This window comes from Macaca thibetana, chromosome 9 (assembly GCF_024542745.1).
Source record: "Macaca thibetana thibetana isolate TM-01 chromosome 9, ASM2454274v1, whole genome shotgun sequence".
NCBI classification, from domain to species: domain Eukaryota; kingdom Metazoa; phylum Chordata; class Mammalia; order Primates; family Cercopithecidae; genus Macaca; species Macaca thibetana.
The window spans coordinates 89,335,136-89,347,003 of NC_065586.1; the positions used below are offsets into that span (position 1 = coordinate 89,335,136).

General features: G+C 43.9%; 1 protein-coding gene across 1 annotated transcript in view; it reads left to right on the forward strand.

The window, feature by feature from the left end:
* Positions 1-8,739: 8,739 nt before the first annotated feature.
* Positions 8,740-11,868, forward strand: part of SLC35G1 (solute carrier family 35 member G1) — a 400,995-nt gene continuing 397,866 nt past the window's right edge. The window contains exon 1 of the mRNA XM_050802819.1: positions 8,740-8,749. The gene's annotated coding sequence lies outside the window, so the exon portion shown is untranslated. The remainder of the gene's footprint in view (positions 8,750-11,868) is intronic.

Here is an 11,868-nt window from a genome sequence, read left to right on the forward strand (position 1 = left end):
GGGAGGTCGAGGCTACAGTGAGCTATAATTGTGCCACTGCACTCCAGTCTGGGAGACAGAGTGGGACCCTACCTCAAAATAAATAAGTAAACCCTACCAGGCGTGTTATAAAATTAACGGTTCACCTCTCCTTACCTCTAGCATTTCCTGCCAACATTTCCATTTCCAGAGGCCCCAATTTTCAACTCTTTCATCTGATTCTTTTGGTATTTATCTCCATATCTCCAAGTAATATGCTTTCTTCTATTTTTCACTTTCCAGCATCAGGCATCATCTGTTTCCTAACAAGGAAAATGAGGGCTTACCTGTCTTTTACCCCTCCTCAAATCCAACCACGTATGTGCACACTTTCTGTATCCCATCCCCCCCAGGACAGCTGTACCGTAAATTTGCATAGATACATTATTGTGATTGTATAAACACTATTCACAAGCCATGAAGTATATACTGCAACGTGTTTCATATATTTTGATCGTTCTTTCTTTTGGAGTTAATACCTTGTTGGTGGTGGTTTTTAGTTTTAGTTTGTTTGTTTGTTTTCTGAGACAGGGTCTCTGTCACCCAGGCTGGAGTGTAGTGGTGCGATCTCAGCTCAATGCAGCCTCAATCTTCCCTGGCTTAGGTGATCCTCCCACTTCAGCCTCCCAAATAGCTGGGACTACGGGCACACACCACCACACCTGGCTACTTTTTGTATTTTTGTAGAGTTGGGGTTTTGTCCTGTTGCCCAGGCTGGTCTCGAACTCCTGGGCTCAAGCAATCTGCATACCTCGGCCTCCCAAAGTTCTGGGATTACAGGCATAAACCACTGCGCCTCGCCCCTTTTTGTTTTTTGTACTTTAAACTCTTCCCAAATTGTGTAAATTTCCAACATGTTCAAACATACTGAAATTGTGTGAATTTCATCTTGAACCCCCACCTGGAGTCTTCTGAATGGCTCTGATCTGGAGGGTTTTGCTCCGGAGCTACGCATAGCTGCTATCCCTGAGCTGCCCTTCACCTCTCTTTGCATCTCTCTTATTTTGGATTCCGTGTCTTCCTCTTTCTTGGTTTACTTTCTTGTATTGCTGAAGCATAGACCTTCCTTGCTTGAACAGCTTTATTCTACTCTCATATTTCATTGGCAATTTGGCTGGCACAGGATTCCAAGTTCAAAAGCATTTCCTCCCAATATTTGAAAGCATTGTTCCATTGTCTTCTGGTTTCCCATATAGCTCGCTCCCACCATCTCTAGGAGAATATCACATACCTGCACTGTGCTGTGTGACTTGCAGTGCTTTTCTATGCAAAGCATGTTGTCTTCTACCCCATTTGTGGCAGACATGGCCATGGGACTGGCTTTAATGGAATGCGGGAATGTGGCAGTTGCTACAGTACACCACCCAGATATCCCTCCGGAATGAAGGATAAAATACCCCCAGCTGCTGGGAGAGCTACCAGAAAACCTCCCTCGGCTGTTAGCCCTCTTCAGGGATTGCCTGCACTGAAGAAAATTGCCCTACCCAAGATCGTGTTTCCTTCCAGAAGCAGCCTACCTCCCAATGACTGACCAGCGCAGGGATATAAAGGCCTGGTCCCCTTGCCCCAAGTGGTGACAATCTACAGGGCCATTCCAGCCTCTGGGTTCCCCATGGGGTCAGCAGGAGCCAGTGTTGGACCCAGCTCCCTTCTCCCCACTTCTGTGGTGATGATCTCATGAATACTTCTTAAGAAATACCTGTATACTGATATCATTTCAGAAATTTTCCCTGGGGAATGCAACCTGTCACAGTTGGGTGCCAGGAGTGGTTCAAGAAAGCAGATCCTAAAGGGATTTTGAGCTTGATCCTCCACCACCCAGATGGCAATGGAGACCCCTGATAATCTCATCAATGATTATCCCTGGCACAGTACAATTGTAAAATGTGTCACCAATGGAAGGGAACGCATTAGCTGTGTGAAAGGTCAAGCAGTTGAAATATGTAGGGAAAACAGTAAGTAAGGATTTGGATTCAGGGGACCATTGCCAAACTCAGTTGACACTCTGGAAAAGTAACAAAAGGCTAAGAGTGATTAATCAGCAATAATTAGCTATGAATGAAAGCCAGGGCCTTCTCTCCTGCAGCAGGAGAACTGGGAAAGCTCAGGACCAGCACCAGAACTTAGTCACAAAAGACGACAAGCTCCAAGGAAGCTGAGCTTGTCAGCTGAGGCAAGTTGACTCTGATAAGGTCAAGGCTCTTCTTGGGAAGGACTGGGACACTGATACATAGGATGGGGATATCTGGTTGATGTCCTTGAGAACCTTAAATCCCCAAATTTCTCTGCGACCTCTGAGCCTGGGGGAGCTCAGATTAAAGACAAGCACCCGTCCACCTTGCTTGGAGATGATGTGAAGGCCTCTCGCCTGCAAGACAACTTGTTCTTTCCTCAGGATCTGCCTTCACCTCCCACCCCGGCCATTACCAATAACTACGGTTAAGTCCTAACAACATATTGCTGCCTGGGATGTGCTAGGCCTGCCTGCTGAAGACAGAGAGGGGCTACCCGCTGAACAAACCGCAGGACACAACCAACTGGACTGGCAGAAGCTGGAAGAGTTCACATGGGGCTGAATTCTAAGTGTGTTGTGTCGAGGGGCAGTGCAGAACACAAATCTGGATAAAAGAGGGTTGACCAGTATGGGTGTGCTCCCCCAGGATGCTGATTTCATATGCCACAAGGCCCCCAGAGTTGATATAAACACGCTACTAAGGTGGCTCCTAGGAACATGAAAAAAGCAATGGCCCACCTCAAGTTAAGAAGAAATACCTGCACTGCCCTGACAGACAGTGGAAAGTAAGGATTGAAATGCTGCGGCATGATCAAGTGGATTTACAACGTAAGGCCAGAAAACCAACTAGATGACGGTGTTCTACAGCGGCCTGAGGACACATCATTTACCAAGGCAATAAAGAACACAGTGGTGGAGGAGCATCAGTTTCACTAAAGAGTTCAGTCCTCTGTAGGCCAGGACTGAGGTCAGAAATTCTGGTACAGAACTGGGCTGATGGCAGCAGGGACTAGAAGACCCAGAACAATAGAGGCCAGGGAGTGGCACGTTCTTGTCAGCAGCCAGGTGTGAGCAGTTACCATAATGAACATCCAGGTTGGAGTAGCAGCCAACCTAAGGCTTAGAGAATTATGGAGGTGATCAACAGAACACAGCATCCTGGGGCAAAATAGATGGGCGGCAAACAAGGTCCCTGCTTGTGAATCAAAATAAATAAGATCAATACAATCAAAATAAATAAGAATGCTGAGGGCCATTACCCCTATACAAAGTCACCTTCTCCTGTGCAGTTTCCAGGCCTAGACCAGTCCCAGGACATGAAGCCTACTGACTAAAGGAAAGGTCAGGTCCTCAAGGGGAGGACCATCCCCAAGGTAAATGTGCATGATAATGATTTCCCTCGCTCATCCCCAAAGGGACCTGTGGCCATTTACTCAGGTAACTGTTGAGTGGAGAAGGGGAATACCCAAGTGTTTGGAGGACTTTTGGATACAAGACTCAAGTTGATGTTGATACCTGGAGACCCGAAACATAACCATAACCCACCTTGTTAAGACAGGAACACATGTAGTCGGGCTCAGTGTCTCACGCCTGTAATCCCAGCGCTTTGGGAGGCCGAGGCAGGCGAATCACCTGAGGTCAGGAATTCAAGACCAGCCTGGCCAATATGGTGAAACCCTGTCTCTGTTAAAAATGCAAAAATTAGCCGGTGTAGTGGCAGGCACCTGTAATCCCAGCTACTATGGAGGCTGGGGCAGGAGAAACACTTGAACCCAGGAGGTGGAGGTTGCAGTGAGCTGAGATCGTGCCACTGCACTCCAGCCTGGGTGACAGAGTGAGACCCCATCTCAAAAAAAAAAAAAAAAAAAAAAAATATATATATATATATGTATGTATGTGTGTATATATATGTATATGTGTATATATATGTATGTATATATATAAGCTTAAAAATAATTTAAAACTTTCACAGTGGAAATAATAATTGTTTAGTCAAAAATTGTGAAAATCACTAGGTGTGGTGGCTCACCCCTGTAATCCCAGTAAGTTGGGAGGCTAAGGCTGGAGGATCACTTAAGTCCAGGAGTTTAAGGCTGAAGTGAGCTATAATTGTGCCACTGTACTCCAGCCTGGGGACAGAGTCAGATCTTGTCTTTACAAAAACAAAACAAAAGAAAGAAAGTAGTAAAAGTAGCAACGTAGAGTGGAAAGATGATAGCTGAGGGTCATGGCCTGGAGTCACCACTTCTCTCCCCAGGACCCCAGGGAGAACTCTGGAGGAATGGAGCGAGGGTTGACTCAGATTCCAGGAGGGGCTGTGAGCTGTGTTTCATTAAGAAGTAGGAGGATCGAGAGGGCTTTAAGATATTAAAAGGGTAGGAGACAGTAACAGGAACTAGGGCAGGTGGTATTTATTTATTTATTTATTTAGAGATGGAGTCTCACTCTACTGCCCAGGCTGGAGTGCAGTGGCACGATCTTGGCTCCCTGCAACCTCCGCCTCCTGGGTTCAAGCACGATTCTCCTACCTCAGCCTCCCAAATAGCTAAGATTACAGGCATGCACCACCACACCCAGTTAATTTTTGTATTTTTAGTAGAGATGGGATTTTGCCATGTTGGACAGGCTGGTCTCGAACTCTTGACCGCAGGTGATCTACCCGCCTCAGCCTCCCAAAGTGCTAGGATTACAGGCATGTGCCACTGTGCCCAGCCTGGGTGGGTGTTATTTAGAGAAGGGAGAAGAAGCTCACAGACTACTGGTCAGTAGGCTCCAGTCTGACTTCACAACAGCATGTGTGTGTGTGTATGTGTGTGTGTTGAGTGTTAGGTGGGGACTATTCACTGGTAGGATATGAATGTGAAAGTGCACTTTAGAGACAGCACAGCTTTACACAAAGACAGTGCCTGTGTTCTGATGTCCATCACAACTGGCTTCCTCACCATCAGCGCTGCCGCTACTCTCTCCACTACTTCCGGCCCAATGGCAGCCTCCCGGGTCCTGTTCAGCAGGCCGCTCCTGACTGAAGTGCTTCATTTGCAATAACTCCTTTGGTCCTACAAACAATCCTATGAGGTAGGTAATAATCTCCACTATAAGTTAGGAAACTGAGGCACAGAAAGATGAAGTAGCCTGCTAAAGGTTACAGCTAATATATAGCAGAGCTGAGATTCAAACCTAAGCAGATGGTTGGGAACTTTCCTGTGACATCTACACACTCTGGAAACCACGAGGCCCAAATTTGTCGTTGCTAAGATGCATGTACTGGGTTGAATAACGTTCCTCAAAATTCATGCAGAGCTGGAACCTATGAATGTGACCTCATGGGAAATAGGGTCTTAGCAAATACAATCAAGTGAAGATGAGGTCATACTGGAGTAGGGTAGGCCCTAAATCCAGTATGACTAGTGTCCCTATAAGAAGAAGGTCATTTGGACATAAAGCCAAAGACACACAGGGAAAATGCTATGTGGCAACAGAGGCAAAGATTGGAGTGATGTATGCAGGTCAGTGAATGGTAAGGATTGCTGGCAACCACCAAAAGCTAGGAAGACGCAAGGAAGGATGCTCTGCTACTGCCTTCAGAGAGATCGTGCCTTGACACATCGATTTCAGACTTCCAGGCCACAGAACTGTAAGAGAATAAACTGCTGTTGTTTTAAGCCATCCAGTTTGTGGTGGGTAATTTGTCATGGCAGCCAGAGGAAACTAACACAGTGTGGCATCGCCTTCCCTGGACACCATCTGCTCTCAAGGTCTTTGTCCTCTGAGCTCACCAGCTTCCTAGGGCCAAGAAGGTAAGAGTGACTGTGTCTGGTGAGCCTTGGAATTTTCCTTGTATCTTACGAGACTGGGGAGGTGCCAATCACTTAGTTCTTCTATCCTGGTGTCCTCTCTATGGACTGTCCCTATTTTTTTCAAGTCTGGACACACACTCATTTGTGTTATAAATGGAGATAGAAAGGGAGAAAGAAGGGATAGAAGATTTCTCTTTAGCTTTGTTCAAATCCAAAAAGCTAACAGGGCCTCTTTTTCTCATACGATCAACTTCTGAAACTCTACAAGATTCCAGCTAACACCATAAGGAAAACACTTAGGGAAAAAATATTTTCTTTTGGGAAATATCATGGAAGAGTAAATTTACACAGAGTGGCCATCGACCATTAATTCATCAATAATATGTTCATTTGCTCAATAAATATTCAAGCCAGATGGGGAGTTAGGTGCTGGGGCCTCAGCAGAGAATAAGCCAGAGTTCTGACCTGAGGGAGCTCCCCAGCTAGTGGGGCTCGCATGCCAGTGCTGTCACACGTCTAATCGTTGGATGTTGTCAACCACTCTGTGAGATAGGACTCCTGTGGTCATCTTTATAGCTGACAAAATGGAGGCACAGAAGTGACAAAAAACTTGAGCCAGCATTCAAACCTAGTGTCTTCTGAGTCAGACTCCCTTCCCAGCTTCACCTCAGCTGAGATCTCTTATTTCTGTTTCATTGTTTCTCACCTCTCTCAAGTAAACTCAAGCATTAATCTAGGTGAGTGGCCTTACACTTGCCCTGGAACAGTGAGACAAAAGAGATGGAGAAAGAGGAATGTGAGAGGAAGAGAAGGGAGACTCAGCAAAAAATCTAGATATGAAGAACAAAGTGCTGGGGTAGCAAAGAGGATTTAGTGGAAGAGAAATGAAGATAGATTCATAACATCTTATTCCAATTCCAGTTTTACAGAATCTTAGGTATTACCTAACAGCATTTTTCAAATTGGCATGCACAGGAGGGTCCATTGTTTCAGTTGATAACCAAAGTGCTTTTTAGAGCTAAAATACTATTTTTGGTGGCTTAATTATAGGCTTCCTCACAGTGGAAGACACTATCTTTAAATAACTTAATATATAGAATATTTGAATTTCATTCCTTTAAGAAAGTGCTTGGCAGCAACTGAGTCCACATGGAGGGCAGGAGGAGATAAATTATTTTATAACATTAGGCACCATCATATTGTCATCATTCAAGGCAACTGGGGAGCTAAATATAAGATAGGAATTAATCTCACTTCTCTAAGAAGATATTAATATATTTTCTAAAATCAACCTAGAAAAAACAGAACAGGCAAAAGTGGAATAATTTTTTCTTTTTTTTGAGACGGAGTCTCGCTCTGTGGCCCAGGCTGGAGTGCAGTGGCCGGATCTCAGCTCACTGCAAGCTCCGCCTCCCGGGTTTACGCCATTCTCCTGCCTCAGCCTCCCGAGTAGCTGGGACTACAGGCGCCCACCACCTTGCCCGGCTAGTTTTTTTGTATTTTTTAGTAGAGACGGGGTTTCACCGTGTTAGCCAGGGTGTTCTCAATCTCCTGACCTCGTGATCCACCCATCTCGGCCTCCCAAAGTGCTGGGATTACAGGCCTGAGCCACCACGCCCGGCCAAAAGTGGAATAATTTTAAGCCTTGTGCTCACTTTTACAGAAACAATAATTCTTCATCAAAATGTTTGATAGACAAATGGCTCCCAGCTGTTCTTCTGGAAGAGCCCTCATTCATTCACGCACACATGGACTTTTTCAGTTAACACTTATTGAACGCTACTTGGTGCCAGGCACAATGCTAACTACGAAAATGAATAGGACACATTTCTGCTCTGCAAGAAGCTCACAAATAATTATAGCATCATGTGGTGAGGGCAATGATAGAAAGAGATAAACAGAAGATATAGGTATCTGTAGGGCAAGGGAGGGCAAGCATGGTAGGCTCCCTGGAGGAGGTGACAGCTGGAAACGACTGAATCTTAATAGTTGGATTGGTATGTGTGTATGTGTGTGTGCCTGACTGTGTGATCTTAAATAGAGTGAAATACACATGGTGAGCATTTGAAACCTCAAGACATTCCTCATTGGTGGAACATCTTGTATGACATGAAACAGTCAAGCACTGAGCCTAGGCAGGCAGGCAGTTACCAGCTCAGAGAGCCTTATTTGCTCAGTAACATCTACTGAGTATTCACTACGTGCCAAACACCATCTGAAGCATTTTATCTCATTGAATCCTTCCACCACCCTACCCTGTGAAGTCAGTGCTATGGTAGGATCCCCATTTTACAGACCAAAAAGCTGAGGCCTGGCTTGGCTAAGCACCTTGCCTAGGTTCTTACGGTAAGTAAAGCCAGGATCTGAATGCAGGCAGTCTTTTTCCAGAGCCCGTGCTCTTCATTCTTACACATACCTCATGGTGACGGGGACCTACTGGAGATGTATTTTTCAGTAGGGAAGTGGAGCGATTGGATTGTCTATTAATACCCTGGTTACACATGAAATATTTTAATAACCATGCAGACTTAAATTTTAATAGCAGCTAAAATAGGCCAGGTTCAGTGGCTCATGCCTATAATCCCAGCACTTTGGGAGGCCAAGGTGGGAAGATTGCTTGAGGCCAGGAGGATTGCTTGAAGAAGTTTGAGACCAGCCTGGGCAATATAAGTGAGATCCCATCTCAAAATAAAATAAAATAAAATAAAATAAAATAAAATAAAATAAAGCGGGCAGAGCAGTCAGGGGCCTGCCCTTTCAAAATAGGATGTACCCCAAATCAAGAACCAAGTCAGGAAGTATCACTGACTGCCTAAGAAGAATTCTCTCATATGATATTAGCCGCCTGCCCCTGAAATGATTTTCAGATATGTTGCTTGCTGATAGAGCTGCAGTGATCACAGCTAAATGCTGAGGGGGGGGTCTCCCTATTTGCCGATTTAAAATGCAGCCCTTCCTGGCTGAAGATAAACTTTAAGAAAGAGCAGGGGGTGTACCCTGAAAAGGTGCTGAGCTCTAAAGGCATGCTTTTGGTGCATTCTTTTAGGTAAGGTGCATCCTTTTAGGTCATTAAGGAATATTCGTAACAGAAAGGAAAGAGAGTAAAGCATTTGTCTGTTTCTCCGTAATAGTTTAGATCAGATGAGACTTTGATCAATTCATCCTTGATCTAATTCACTCAATCACTGTGGTTCTTCTAGGTGCTTGGGGATATGGTGGTTGGCAAAATCAGATGTGGCCCCTACCTTCAAGAAGTTTGCAGCCTAGTGAGGGGAAAAGATACCAATCAAAGAATCACGCACAAATAAATGTGCAATTATAATTGTGGTGAATGGTTGGAGAAGTACAAGCTAAAGCGAGGACATCCCTGCAGCAGTGAGAACTAAGATCTACCAGGGAAGTAGGAAAGGAGATAACGGTGGAGCATTCTAGATGGGGCCTGTGAAAAAGCCCCGAGGCAGTAAGGAGATTGCCTGGTCAAGGAATGAAAGGTGTCAAGCGTGACTGGTTTGGGACTCTGGTCTCCACTAGGCCCCAGAGGACAGACGCAGGATTTTTTTTTTTCCTTGTTTTAAGAACAATGGCAAATCCATCAAATGTTTTGTGTTTGCATTGGGAAATATGTGACAAGACTGCATTTGCATTATTTAAAACAAAAAATCCCTGCTAAGGAGAAATCAGATTGAAAGGAGGCAAGAGTTTATTCATTTCTTCTTATTCTGCATTTAAAGAACAGTTGCTGTGTGCATACCAGTGCTATGCAATAGAAATATAGTATGAGCCACATTTATCATTTTGAATTTTCTAGTCACGTCAAAAAAAGTAAAACACATTGGGTGAGATCAATTTTAATATGTTTTATTTTACCCAATATATCAAAAATATTATTTTAACATGTAATAATATAAACAAGTATTAGTGCAATATTTTACATTCTTTTTTCATACTAAGTTTTTGAAATCTGCTGTGTATAGTCACACACCTCAATTTGGACATAAAATCTTCCTCAGAAATACCTGATCTATATGTGGATTTCATAAAATCTGCAATTGACAAAACAGGTTTTTGTACCCAGGTTGTTCCAAACATACTTAAAAGTTTTCCAATAAAATAATAATAATAATAAAAGAAAAATAAGAAAAACAAAAGTTTTTCAATAAATTAACTATTAGTTTTAAAATTAAGATTAAATAAAATTAAAATTTCAGTTTCTCAATAACAGTGGCCACATTTCAAGCACTCAGTAGCCAGCTATGGCTAGTGCTACCATATTGGATAGATCAGGAGGGGCCTTTCCATCACGGCAGAAAGTTCTATTGGACAGCGCAGGACTACGTGCTGGTGAGGCCCTGTGTGTTCATCAGCATTGCCTTGGAAGATGTAACCTTCAAAGGTGATAGGTGCTCTGACCTACAACAGCCTCCCTATTTCCATTTAATAACTTTAAACCCATTCAGCAGCCTTTTGATCCTGTTTTGGTTTCCCAAGAACGGGTTCCTACTGGGAAGAAAATGAGCTCACCTGCTGAGATAAATATCTAGTCAGCTTGGCTGTTACATTTCTCTTTATATGAATAAAGATGAGTTTCCTAATCTTCATCCTAGACTATCCCTGAGTGAACTATCAACATCAAAGTACTTGTGAGACCTTGTGGAAACTACCAGCTCCTCACAACCTCATGACTGGCAGCCCCTATCTGTAAAGAGCAAACATTCCATTTCAGGGCTAGCAGTGGCAATTAGGGAATTTAACAAGCCCCCCCAGGCCAATGAGCCTCTGTTCTGCTCCTCTTCCTCAAGGTCCCCACTCACAGGGCGATCTTTAGCCAGAAAAGAAGGTCCTGGAGGGGAGGTGTGGAATTGGAGTGTCTGGCACAGCAGGCCTGGGTGCTGGCTACCAAGGTGCTAGTCTGCCAGGTGCCACCTGTCTCCAGGGTCCTTCCTCCTTTTCCTCCATTTTCTGCTCCCCATTTGTCTCAAAGGTGAACAGGGAAATGTTTTTCTCTATATCTCTTTAAGAATCTTTGTAAATTTTCTTTATATCTCTTTAAGAATCTTTGTAAATTTCTGCGGAAATTAATTTTGCCCCTCAACTCTGGGCAATGAATAATGTTCACACGATGATTTATATTTTGCCCTGATTTTTCCCACCTTAATCCCACCTGATGCTTTAGTTCACCTTCCCATCAGAAATGGGAGCTCCTTGGAAGAAAGTACTGAATGTCGTTTTACATTCTGTTTTCCTTTTGTTTTTCTGATTCTTTAAAATTCCCCATACGGTTTTTTCATCCATTCTATTCAGTAACATTTGAGAGTGTTGTCTTTTGTTTAACAATGGCTAACATCAATTGAGCATTTACTAAATGTTAAGCACTTTACATGAATTTACTTCATTTAAAAAAATTTTTTTAAGGTGTTAAAATTAGAGACAGGGATTGGGTGGCGTGAGGGTGGATCTCTCTGTGTTGCCCAGGCTGGTCTCCAACTCCTGACCTCAAGCAATCCTCCCTCCTCGTCCTCAAATAGTGGTAGGATAACAGGCATTAGCCATTCCACCTGGCCGGATTCCCTCACTTAATCCTTATAACCGAGCTATGAGGTAAATATTATTATTTGCATCATTTTACACATGGGGAAACCGAGGCTCAAATAGGTTAAATAAACTTATCCAAGGAGACGCATCTAGTCAGGGCAGTAACGAATTAAATCTAGAAAGTTCTAATCTAGAGTTTTTAAGCTTTGTGTAACATTGCGTTCCTAAGATGTTTTGCTACTGTGTATCTACTCTTTTAAATCTCCAGCGAGTTTATGCTTGGTCTAGGAGAGACAGGGAGGCCCTGCCAAACACTTTCTGTGCTTCTCTCAGCAGTAACGTTCTCAAAGTGGCGAATCAAGAGCTGGAATCGATCCATAGATAGATGTCAGGCTGGAGGGTAGCAATCTGGCCTGAAAGCCCGTCCCGCTAGCGTTCATAATCTCAGCGTTCAGCCTGGGCGTGCCTCTCAGCTCTCCCGTTAACACTCCCTCCTGTGCTGCTGAT